Genomic DNA, 13371 nt, shown 5'->3' with positions numbered 1-13371 from the left:
CTTTCTAATTTTCTTACTTTTTCTGATCCTCTGTTTACTTAGTTGAAACGGTAGTAGTAATGTTTCCTAATTTCAGAACCCATCTATATAGAACAACCAATAAAAGCATGGAAGAGAAAGTGGAAGAAAGTAATGATCCCATATGCCATCATGAGAAATGTTTGTGAGTCTCTCCGTGGTCACTTACAGCCTTCTATTATCAAGCTGTTGATTGGCAGGTAATGATTATGAATGCTTACTTTCTATCAGCTGCTAGAATAGGAAGTGAAAATTGTAAGTTGCTTGCAAGCTACAAATGTGCGTTAAAGCAGCTTAAAAGCATTATTTCTCCATGGTAATAGAAAATTTTCAAATGTGTTTGCTTCCAGCTATGATTTATTTGGTCTTTCTGGCCTGAAATACCAAATTTAAACAATTCTGTTTTTAATTCAGCATCCCATTTAGAAAAATGTATGAGTGCCACCTGCTGGATTTCTCTGGTACAGCCTTGAATAAGATCATGTCATGATATTGGAGGAAGTTTGGGAATAGCAAATGCTTGCAAAAGAGTGATGCCTCTTCCTTCCCTCCTTCCTTCCCTCCCTTCTTTCCTTGTCTTCTTTCTTCCTTCCTTCTGTCTCCATTTATGTAGATATAAATTTAAAATTTCTCTCTATATACATTTTCCAGTTGTTCCATATATAATTTTTAATACTATGTATTTGATACTTACTTTCAAATTAGTTTCACATGTGCCCTTGAGAAACTATAAAGTTTAAGAAACATAAAAATGAAATTTCAGTAGCATTACCGTACTGTTTTTACTTTTGCTAAACTGAAAAGAGCCTTATTGGTTTAATCAGTACATTTTATTTTTGAATTTAAAAATATAAGTAAAAGCCTTTCACCCTGAGACCACATGAAAAGTTGATGTTAAGTTGTTGATTATTGAAATAACTTCCCTGTGTGTTTAATCTTGATTATGTAGTATTTTTCATTAGTCTTCAAAGATTCATCATGAATTATTGGTCCATCAAATAAAGTGAAGGCATTCTATTTAGGATCTTTGGTAATTGACTTGTCAATCAGCTTTATCACCAGAGATGTTTCCTTTAAAGCCTTACTTTCAAATTCCTATCTCCTTGTCATTTAACATATAGGGAATTCATGATATCAGAATTTTTGTTGTTTCATGAGTTAAGTGATTGAGTATCTCCTAGTGCGGTGTTGTTGATGAAGGAAGTTGGTCGAAATGTCTATTGACTCCAACAATATCTCAATAGTTGAATATTTGACAATACTTCATGTGTCAAATCCATCAGCAAATTCTGTTTGTACCTTCAAAACAGAGACAGAGTCTGGAACTTCTCCTCTCCATACCAGGACCACTGCTGTGGTGCAGGCTCCCTGGTACTTCCTGTCTTTTCTGCTTTATCTCTTAACACTTATCTGTTAAGTAAAATATGATGTATTTTACTTTTTTATGAACTCTGTCATATTCACTGCCTGTCATTTAGACTAGTATGTAGGCGATTTTTGTTCCTTGTTTGCTGCTGTCTCCCCAGTGCATTAAGCAGTACCTGACACATAGTATGTACTCATATACCTTATTTTGTATACAAATGGATTTGCTTTATTTTCTTTCTCAAAGTATTTTTAAAAAGTATATTAGTAAGGACATATTCTTGATGCTTTTTTCAATTAAGATGTCCAAATAAGTATAACCTCCTTATTATTCACATACACTCAGTACAACCAATTCCCATCTGTCATTCACGGTAGCACCTTGATAGTGTTTAAAGGGAAATAGGGAATAGTCCCTGGTAGGGGAGCATTTTTAAAGGAATGGAGGAAGCATCTTGAAAGAACATCTGATGACAGACTGATGTAGTTAAAAATCTAAAGTGTACATACAAACCAGGGGAAGTTCTTCTCAGGAAAGGATGTTTTGGTTAACTCCATCCTGCATTAGAGAAGGCAATGGCAACCCACTCCAGTGTTCTTGCCTGGAGAATCCCAGGGATGGAGGAGCCTGGTAGGCTGCCATCTATGGGGTCGCACAGAGTCGAACGCGACTGAAGCAACTTAGCAGCAGCAGCAGCAGCATCCTGCAAGTGTGGAAAGAAGCAGACTTGGCCGAACTGAATGAGTATTATGCAGTGATGATGTTGTGTTAAACAGGCTACATGTAATTGTTTAATTCTTTTCTATTTTCTGTTTTTATAAAACTTCATTGCTGCTGCTGCTGCTAAGTCGCTTCAGTTGTGTCTGACTCTGTGACCCCATAGATGGCAGCCCACCAGGCTCCCCCATCCCTGGGATTCTCCAGGCAAGAACACTGGAGTGGGTTGCCATTTCTTTCTCCATGCATGAAGGTGAATAGTGAAAGTGAAGTCACTCAGTCATGTCCAACTCCTAGCAACCCCATGGACTGAAGCCTACCAGGCTCCTCCGTCCATGGGATTTTCCGGGCACGAGTACTGGAGTGGATTGCCATTGCCTTCTCCGAAAACTTCATTAATTAGGTTTAACTGGAAATACAATTGGGCTTCCTTGAGAGCTCAGTTGGTAAAGAATCTGCCTGCAATGCAAGAGACTTCCTGGGTCAGGAAGATCCCCTGGAGAAGGGATAGGCTACCCACTCCAGTATGGAGTATGTAATTATTTAAATGTAAATTATTTACATTACAGTCTGGAAATGTAATTATTTAAAATAGAAATAGAGTCAGTTTTTGTTAACAAAAAAGTGATGATTTTATTTTTACTTTGCACGCCCAGTTAAATGAGATTCTGTTAGCTTGCTTCAGAGAGTAAGGCTAACAATGAGTTTACATATATTGACTGGTCAATCCTGTTAGTTTCCTGTTGACCCTATACACATTACCACAGGTTTAGTGGCTTAAGACAGCAACTGTTAAATCTTACAGTTCTACAGATTAAATGTGAGTCTTTGGACTAAATGAAAAGGGTTGTCAGGGCTGCGCTTTGGCCGGAAGCTCAGCTGATCAGCAGACTTAATTCCTTTTGCAACCTGAGTTCCTCTTTGCCCTGTAACTGAACATATTCATAGGTTTTGGAGATTAGGGTGTGGACATCTTTGGAGGGGTCATTAATGTACAGACCAATAAAATATTTGTCTTTTCCAGATGGGTTAAGCTGTCTTCTAAATTGGGCAACATATTTTGTGTTAGTTTTCCTATCAAGTCCTTTTAAATGGAGTGAACAACTCAGTATTAGTTAATGACATTTTACTTTGTATGACTGTATGACATATCTCTTGGCCTGACGTAACATAAAATGTAGCTGAGTAATTTTTTTCCCCCTCCCAGGAAACAGAATCCTGTGGTCTTGTAACAAAGGCATTTATTTCATGGGCAGTTGTAAGCACATTTTTTTCCTTTCCATCTCTTCCTCCTCCTAATTGTTAACATCTCTGCATTTCCTTTTAGAGCTTCTCCCAAACAAGCTTAAAAAATATTTTTTTCTTTTATTTTTCACCTCTCCTCCTGTTGCCCACACTCTTTTATCTGCCTACTGGATTGCTTCCGCTCTAGGGTAGTAAGTGAAGCTGTGTTCCTTTATTTTTTAGATTTTAAAACTTGATTACTCTCTAGCTGAATCTCCCTTTTCTGATTAAATTCTTCATTTAGAAGTCTCCCTAGAGAACATAAAACTTCAGAATGACCTATATAAACTAAAGCAAGAATATCCACCCTGAGAATATCCTTTGGGAAAACCACCTTGTTGGTTCAAATGCTTAGACTCTGTTTTTGTTTAAAAAAAAAAAAAAACAGAAGATAGTGCAAAGTAATGTTAACAAGCTCTGTGTCTCTCTGAAGGCTTTTCTGTCCTGTTGATTCTTTTGGCAGAAATCCATCTCATAACATACCATTTATATTTATAATAATCATAAATGAACTGATTCTTATATATTACTTATAGAGCTGTTAAATTATAAGTCTTCAATTTAATGATATTTTGCTCTGTTGGGTGCTGTATGGGTCCCACACCTACACAAAATAAGACGTGGTCCAAATCTGTAAAAAACTTGAATTCAAATGTGCTGTGTTACATTACAAAATCAGCTTGGTTTATTACAAAAACAAAATTTATTTTATGTTCAAAATAAATGTTTTTATTTGCTTTTAACTCATGTTGTATCAAAATGGTTATGTTGGGGCTTTAGAATAAGATAAGCCTACAGTTCTATTCTGCTCTGCCCTTCCTGTATGGCCTTCAACTGGTTTCTTACCTCTTCTAGATATCAGTTTCCTAATTGGTATTAAAAGATTAAAATACATAATGCCCATCTTAGCAGACTGTGTAAAGATTTGATGAGACGGAGTACATAATGGAACCACCATAATTTTGACATTGGATATTTGTTCAGTGAATTATAATTTTAATTGTTGTTGGGCAGAAGATAGTATGAAAAAGATAAGAATATCTTAGCATGGTATTAATGATTTTATTGTTGCTCTTTATATGCAAAGATAAACTATCTTGTTCACATCCTTTGGTTTCTTGCTTTGAGTCACCAGTATTTCATATACGTAGCTTGTATTACAGACCTGTGGCACACTGGCTTTGGGAGAGTTGCAATCCAAAGCCGTGAAACAGATTTTTCCCTATATAAACATAGTTGATTTCTTTCGCCAAGTCTGAAACGAATAAAACTGACCAGCCTAGTGTAACTTTTGAGGATGGTTCAATTTGCTTTGAGTATGTCCTGTTTGTTTTATGTTCTGAGATACAATCAGAGTCTGGGAACATGGTTCCCATGTTCATTCTTCTAGATTCCAAATGAAGTTAGCAGACTGAACACTAACCTTTACCTCTGTTTCTCTCCCAAACTCCACTGATAAGATAGTAAAATGATTTTCTTTCAAAGTCCTAATGGATAAAGAGAAGATGATGTAGAGAGTTGATAGCAATATGATTTTGGAAGTTGGGAAATAGATGGATGAATGGGAAATGACTCATAAAATCTGATCAAGAAGAGCCCAAAGTGGCAAAAAGATGAAAACCACCTTGACTTGCCCCAAAAGAATCCTCAGAACACTTGAAAACTGGCAGTGCTATGTACTTCTGGAAATGTAAGTGAAAGTGGGATTGAAAACAAAGGGATTGATTGAATATATGCTTAAGAGACACTGAGAAGCTCAGTCTTATTTCCCATTCCAATTAGGGAACATCCCTTACTCTGGCAGAATATTTAAGCCTTATTTTCTGGAGACCATAAAACAGAGGATCTCTGGACAGAGCGCTGTAGGCACTATTGAGGACAATATCGTTATTGGAAACAGAGGGATTTTTAAACCTTACATTCTGAAGATTGTAATCCCAATACTTTAACTGAGGTCTTGTTTTGGGCAATCCAGGCCAGCCAGTGTTCTCAAAGTATGTTCCTAGGACCTGCAGCATTAGTATTATCTAGGAACTTGTTAGAAATGCAAATTCTAGGTCCCTATCCCAGACCTATGAATCAGAATCTCTATAGGCAGGGCCCAGTGTCTTAACAAATCCGCACAGCTGATTCTGGGCTTCCTAGGTGGCACAGTGGTAAAGGATGTGCTATTCTGTGCTTAGTCGGTCAGTTGTGTCCGACTCTTTGTGACCACATGGACTGCAACCCTCCAGGCTCCTCTGTCCATGCGGATTCTCCAGGCAGGAATATTGGAGTGGGTTGCCATTTCCTCCTCCAGGAGATCTTCCCATCCCAGGAATCAAACCTGCATCTCCCGAGTCTCCTGCATTGGCAGGTGTATTCTTAACCATTGGGTTTCCCTGGTGGCTCAGATGATAAAGAATGCACCTGCAAAAAAAAAAAAAAAAGAATCCACCTGCATTGCAGGAGATCTGGGTTCGATCCCTGGATTGGGAAGATCCCCTGGTGGAAGGCATGGCAACCCACTCCAGTATTCTTGCCTGGATAATCCCTGGACAGAGGAGCCTGGCGGGCTGTAGTCCCTGGGATCACAAAGATTTGGATGTGACTGAGCACACACTAGCACTAGCTGATTCTGATGCACACTCACATTAGAACCATACTGCTCTAAGCAAAAGATTGAAATATTTTAATCTGAGGAATTTTACGAGCTCAAAAGGAAAGACTTAAAGAAAGAAATTTTTCAATGAAGCAGTTCAGCCAGATAATCCCAGAGTTAAACTCACGGTTGACAAGTACCACCTGTGCATCTAGAGCTTCCATTAACCTTTTACAGTTTCATTCTTGAATAGAGACAGTCCATATTCACACAACATGCCTTTCACATAAAGAGGACCTGTCCAAACAATTAGAGAAGAAAGTAAATTGCATTGATATTCTCAGAAAGATGAGAAGATATCTGCCATTACAGGATACAAATAAATGAAATTTAAAATGTGTTAGCAGATGTTTTCAAAAAGTAATGAAAGAGTTAAAAGACCTAAAGAAAGTTTAGGAAATTTTTCAGAAAGTACTGCAAAAAGACAAGAAAAAATGGGAAATATTAGAGAAGTTCATTTTGCTCGACATCTGAATAACAGAAGTTTAGAAGGGGTGGAGAAAAACAGAAGAGAACATTTTCAAGAATTAAAGGATATGAGTTTTTAGATTGAAAGACTCTTAAAGGCCCAGTGGAATCAATGCAAAACCTGCTCCAAGTGACATCATTACAAAATTTCAGAATATAAAGTGAAAAATGAGTCATCTCTTAGGGATCAAGAGTCAGAATGCTTTGGACTTCTCAACAGCAATACTTAAAGAACAGTTCAACAATTGATTTAACAATTCGCAAGGAAGGTGATGAGAATCTCACAGATAGGGGGAAGGTAAATTCCAGAATCATAACTGTGTACCACCCTGGAGCAGTCAATCCAGATGACAGCAGCCTCCAGAGACATGTTTCCCAGAAGAGTAAATTGCTGAAATACCTGATACATTGGCACTATTGAGAGAAATTTTAGATAATTGGGATAGAATTTTTGGTATAAATCAGTGATAAGTACATAGAAAACAAGGCAAATTAAAAAGGCATAGAAATACCAGTAGCTCCAGAGAAAACAAAAAGTTGTGCGAGGAAGGAAAAATAATACTAATCATAATACTAGACAGCTCAGCTGTGAATATTTCCATAACCATATTAGTGTAAACACTGAATATTGATCTAACTAAAAGTGTAACACAACGTTGGAAGGACAGGAGTGGTGTGAAATGTGGTTTTGATGGTGGCAGGTGTTCTGTGGGAAAGAAGACTGAATTCATATCTTCCATAGTGGGAAACAGTCAATAATGTCAAAACCGAAAAAATAAGTAGCAGCATGAGCATGTCATGAGTGACATGAAGGCACATCCAAAATTCAACAGACAAAAGACCTGAATTCATTGTTTGCAAGAAGTGGTAATAGGATTAAAAGGGGAGCAGGGAAGGAGGTATTGATAGTCTCCATTAATACAAATAATCTGTGTAGAACTATATCTTGGAAGGTTTATTGACCACAACTCTATAGACATGACGTGTGATGCAGATCTTTATTTAAATATAAATAAATCATAAATCTAGTTGTGTGCTGATAAACTAGCCCTTGGGTGGGAGCTGGTTTGGGGAGATCTGACTTCTAATGTGTTGTAAAGACTTCTGCCATGGGTGATTTTGAGCTAACAATAGTTTTAACAGCTGGCTTGCAAAGTTCTTAAAATTTTAGCAATCAGCTCTTACAAGGCAGTGTAAATCAACTTACAAAGACTTCAATAAATGTACATGTGTTTTCTGAGTAAGAAAATCCTCTCTGACATGCATAAAAAGCTGTGTTGCCATGCAAAACATCATTCTGTATTTTTTTTTTGCTTTGTTTTTCTTTAAATTTTAGTCAGTTTTTGAAATGTAAAAGTAAAGTAAAGTAAGTGAAGTCGCTCAGTTGTGTCCAACTCTTAGCAACCCCATGGACTGTAGCCCACCAGGCTCCTCAGTCCATGGAATTTTCTAGGCAAGAGTACTGGAGTGGGTTGCCATTTCCTTCTCCAGGGGATCTTCCCGACCCAGGGATTGAACCAGGGTCTCCAGCATTGTGGGCAGATGCTTTACCGTCTGAGCCACCAGGGAATCAACCTGAAATGTAATTCACATACAATAAAATGCACAGATTTTAAGTGGACAGTTTGATGAGTTTTGACTCATCAAAGGTGGTTACCCTGTGTAACCACCACCAAAACTGAGGGATAAAACAATTTCATCACTCCTGAGAGTTTCCCATGTCTCCTTGCAGTCAATTCTTATTCCCACCCCTCAGGTAACCACTGTTTTTTTGTGTTTTTTAAAATATTTATTTATTTGGCTGCACTGGGTCTTAGTTGTGGCGTGTAGATCTAGTTCCCTAACGAGGGATTGAGCCCAGGCCTCCTGCATTGGGAGTGTGGAGTCGTAGCCACTGGACCACCAAGGAGTCCCCGTAACCACTGTTTCGATTACTTTTAATTTTTTTTTTTACTATAGATTAGTTTTTCCTGTACTTGAACTTTATATAATGAATTATACAGTGTAATGGCAACCCACTCCAGTACTCTTGCCTGGAAAATCCCATGGACGGAGGAGCCTGGTAGGCAGCAACCCATGGGGTCACTAAGTCGGACACGACTGAGTGACTTCACTTTCACCTTTAGCTTTCATGTATTGGAGAAGGAAATGGCAACCCACTCCAGTGTTCTTGCCTGGAGAGTCCCAGGGATGGGGGAGCCTGGTGGGCTGCCATATGTGGGGTCACACAGAGTCGGACATGACTGAAGCGACTTAGCAGCAGCAGCATGCGCTTAAATCTAGCTTCATACAGTGTCTATTAGATTCACCTGTGTTGTTGCATAAACCAACATTTCAATCTTTCAGTTTACCAAGTATTTCATTATATGTATACATACCTCAGTGTTTATGATTTTGTGCCGGATACTGTGGGTGATAAACACTGTGATGAATTTTGATGATGACATCCTCCTTTAAAGAGTGTTTCATTTTTATCCCAGCATTTATTAGATTGCTCGGAAAATCTTTGGATCCTGTTAGTCTTGTTTTTAGTGTTTGGGCAGCTCTGTTTTCATTATGAACTTAGTTTTAGGGTGGGGCCCTTGCTCTAGGGTGTGCCCTCTATACTGTGTGGCTTTCCTGAAGTCTTAACCCCACCCCTACTTCTTACCTGCACCCCCTACTCAGGCCTCTTTACTCTCACTTTGTTGGGTAACAGCCTCCTTTTTAGTAGCCTGCCCCCCAAATTAGAGGCTGCTTCAGCTGCCTGGAACTTGGTTGCGTCTGTGCCTTCTCACTCAGGAAGAGTGAGTGCCTGTCTCACCTGTCTTGCTAGGCTTACCTTTCTGTGCAACAGAATCAAAATTGCCCCAGGTTTACCACTACTTGTCATTCCTATCCCAAAGGCTGTGAGTCTGATCTCGCTGTTCTCAGTGCCTGAAAAAGTTGTCTCATATATTTTGTCCCATTTTCTCCTTGTTTTCAGTGGGATTGCAAGTCCAGGGAGAGTCCCTTGGACTGCAAAGAGATCAAACCAGTCAGTCCTAAAGGAAATCAACACTGAATACTCATTGGAAGGACTGTTGCTGAAGCTCCAATAGTTTGGCCACATGATGCAAAGAGCCAACTCACTAGAAAATACCCTGATGCTGGGAAAGATTGAAGGCAAAAGGAGAAGGGGACGCCAGAGGATGAGATGGTTAGATAGCATCACTGACTCAATGGACATAAATTTGAGTAAACTCTGGGAGACAGTGAAGGACAGAGGAGACTGGCATGCTGCAGTCCATAGGGTTCCAAAGAGCTGAATATGAGTTAATGACTGACAGTAACAATAATTCTGTCATGACTAGAAGCAAAGATGTATAGAGGAATTTGACTTAAGTTATAACTTGGATAAAACTAAAAACTGAGCAAACCAACTGACTTTTCATTCCCTCTTTTGAGAAGAATCTTCTAGAGCTTCTGAACTCCTAGTGAGAGAGATGGTCCCTTATCCATTGTTTCCATTGTTCATATTCCAAGGCGGAGCACTGAACCCAGCACTGTCAACTGTCAGTGCCAATTACATAAGTGAATAATGTACAGATCACTCAGGGACTAAATATGCAGCTATGCTAAAAACCTTGAGGAATACTAAAGCACAATATATTTGTCCTTTGATCTCCTCTCCCCCACTCCATAGGATAAATGAAGATAAGGGGGTGGTTAGTATAGCTGGAGGCTAGGTGTAACTCATGATAGGTGGTGAGGGAGCTAGTTTAAGGATCATTTACTTGTTAGAACAGGAATGAAGATGGAAGGTTTTTCTTTTTCTTTAAGTTTTTGTTCAGCAGTTGCCAGCTGAAATTCTTGTTTGTATTTGGCCTCTGTAGCAACACCTCAAAATTTGTCTCTTATCAAAGAACGGTGAGTATGTCAAATGAATCTTCTTGGAGGAGGATGCCACCAGTGTAATTTCATACCTGTGCTCCTGGAGGAAGGTGGATGTGGTTAAGACCTTGTGCTGTGGCAAAACTACAGAGGTACCCCACAGGTAGCCTGGAAAAGTCACGGTGTCCCTTTGGAGGTAAAGGCAAACCACAGCTGAGACTCTGTAGAAGTAGGCACTGAATAGAACATGTTAGCCACATTTATAAAAGCAAAATACGTATAGCTGTTGACCAAAGTCAGTAAGTTTAATAATATTGAGTATTGATATGGGGCCATAATGGATAGGACCCCAGTGTTAAATATTAACACTGGTTAAATAATTTAACACTGATTAAATATTAACTAACGCCACCTCTGATTCACTCCAAAGTGGTGGTAGTGGTAAAGAACCAACCTGCCAATGCAGGAGACAAGAGGCACAGGTTCGATCCTTGGGTTGAGACAATCCCCTGGAGGAGGGCATGGCAGTGCACCCCAGTATTCTTGCCAGGAGAATTCCACAGACAGAGGAGACTGGCAGGCTGTAGTTCATAGGGTTGCAGAGAGTCAGACACGACTAAAGTGACTTAACCTGCACATGCACGTCAAGTGTTATAGTAATCCACCTTGCACTGCCCTTTATTTTTTCAAGGTTTAATACCAAGTTAATTTGGTCTATTAAATGTAGAAGTCATGAGAATGGTCACCCCTTTGTTAGTTAGATTATATGTAATACATTTTTATCCTTGAAGGCTTTGTTTTAATTTGCATTGGGCCTTATTAACTATTTTAACTAGAAGTCCATAAGGTCTCACTTATCAAGCTAGTTTATAAGTGAATACTTCAGTTTTCATTTGTTATTCACTGTGTTGGAGCATTTATATCCAGTATGGGATATTTTAGGGCAGTGGGTACTATGACTATGGAAACTTTAGGCAAGGCTACGGTTGAAGTGAGACATACCTATTTTAAAAATTTTACATTTAGATACCTTTTACAAGCATATTGTTTAAATTTAGTATGATCTTCAGGTATAACTAAAATTTGAGCACTGATATTGATTAAGTCTGTGAACCTCTGTCAGTGCATTTTAGCAACTGCTAAAGTTAATAATTTAGAAGTTTGAGCAAGCTCCGGGAGTTGGTGATGGACAGGGAAGCCTGGTGTACTGCAGTCCATGGGGTCACAAAGAGTTGGACACTACTGAGAAACTGAACTGAAAGTTAATTTAGAATCAGGGTTTAAGAGTTAAAAAAGCCAATTGATGCCCCTTTTCATATATTTGTTATATAAATTCTTTAGTATATAAATTTTGGATTTCTAATTTTAAAAAAGAGATGGGTGTGCTATAAATAAGATTGTCAAAGATAGACTGTGTTTGAATTATGTTAAGAAAGAGAAATGAAGGTTTTGTGTGTATGGAAAAGTTGCAACATCGAAATTACACAGGATGAGCTCAGAAGATATAATTTCAATACATGTGTAATTTGATAATGCAGAAGAAATAGTGAAATCATGCCCTCATGAATTGGCAGTGCTCTAATTATAATGCATGTTGTTTGAATATGACACAAGTTATGCAAATCTTTTGGTTATAAATTAAGAATAGGAATTGTTCCCTGGTGCTTGTCAAGAAGAACTGACATCATAATGGTTGGTGTAAGGGTTGATTCTAATAGCTTAATATAGATATAATGAATAAGTTCTGTAACCTTGCCTTGAATCTTTCTGTTCAGAGCATGAACAAAATGCATAGCCTTCTTTGAACAAAACCGAACAAATAATTTCTTTGTAGTATACCATGATTCTTATTTATGACAGTTTGAGGGATGAAGAGGGAACCTTAAGACAGGTGCTTTAAGAGACATCAAAAATCTTGCATCTGTGGGGTGCTAAGAACAGAAATGTAAGATGTCCAAAACTTAACTTCCTTTTTTGCTTATGCTGTTTATTTCTTTGACCTACAGTCTTGTCTCAAGTTTTCTGCCCAATAACCTGATATACTTTTTAATAAGTATTTATTGAGCCCTGAATAAGCTGGGACACTTTGCTTACAAAAGACCAGATATTCCACTCAAACTAGCTTAAAAAAACAAAACAGGAACGTGTTGTCTGAGGAGATGGATAAAATGGCCTGGGGAGAGTGAGCAGACTTAGAAGGCTTATGATAGTCTCTGGAAGAACTACCAAAATTCAAGAGTCAGAGAGAGGAGGAGGAGTCAGCAAAGAAGAATAGGAACTGCCCTAAGAGATAGGAGCGAAAAACAGGGGAGTTTGAGGGGCAAACATTGAGGAAGACTTTCAAGAATAGAGCTTTCAAGAAGAAAGAAAGGGGCAACTATTTCAACTTCTGTCAAGAAAAGTAAGAATTAGAACTTGTCCATACCATCCATCACCTAAATTTTATCATTCTTTCATTCATCTGTCAAATATTTATTAAACATCAACAGTTGTGTCAGGCTCAGTGCTAGGTATGAAAAAAAACAAGACTAGTAAAAACTTGTTGTTGTTCAGTCACTCAGTTGTGTCCGATTCTGTGATGCCATGGACTGTAACACACCAAGCTTCCCTGTCCTTCACTATCTCCTGGAGTTTGCTCAAACTCCTGTCCATTGAGTCGATGTTGCTATCTGACCATCTCATCCTCTGCCACTCCCTTTTCCTCTTGCCCTCAATCTTTCCCAGCATTAGGGTCTTCTCCAGTGAGTCAGCTCTTCCCATCAGGTGGCCAAAGGATTGCAGCTTCAGCTTCAGCATCAGTCCTTCCAATGAATATTCAGGGTTGATTTCCTTTAGGATTGGTAAAAACTTTTAGGAAGTGGCTAATAGATACTTGTTGAATAAATGAATAATTGAGCTGTTTTTCTTAAAAATTCAGATAAGGCTGCTTGAAGATAGGATAAAACCTGTAAAGATACACATCATTTTATGACTAATATTCACCCAACTTTCTGCCTCTTCCAGTGGCTGAACAGTTTCAGTGACA

Source organism: Capra hircus, chromosome 26 (assembly GCF_001704415.2).
Source record: "Capra hircus breed San Clemente chromosome 26, ASM170441v1, whole genome shotgun sequence".
Lineage (NCBI taxonomy): Eukaryota > Metazoa > Chordata > Mammalia > Artiodactyla > Bovidae > Capra > Capra hircus.
The sequence above is the reverse complement of the archived record's forward strand: the minus strand, read 5'-3'. Positions refer to the sequence as shown.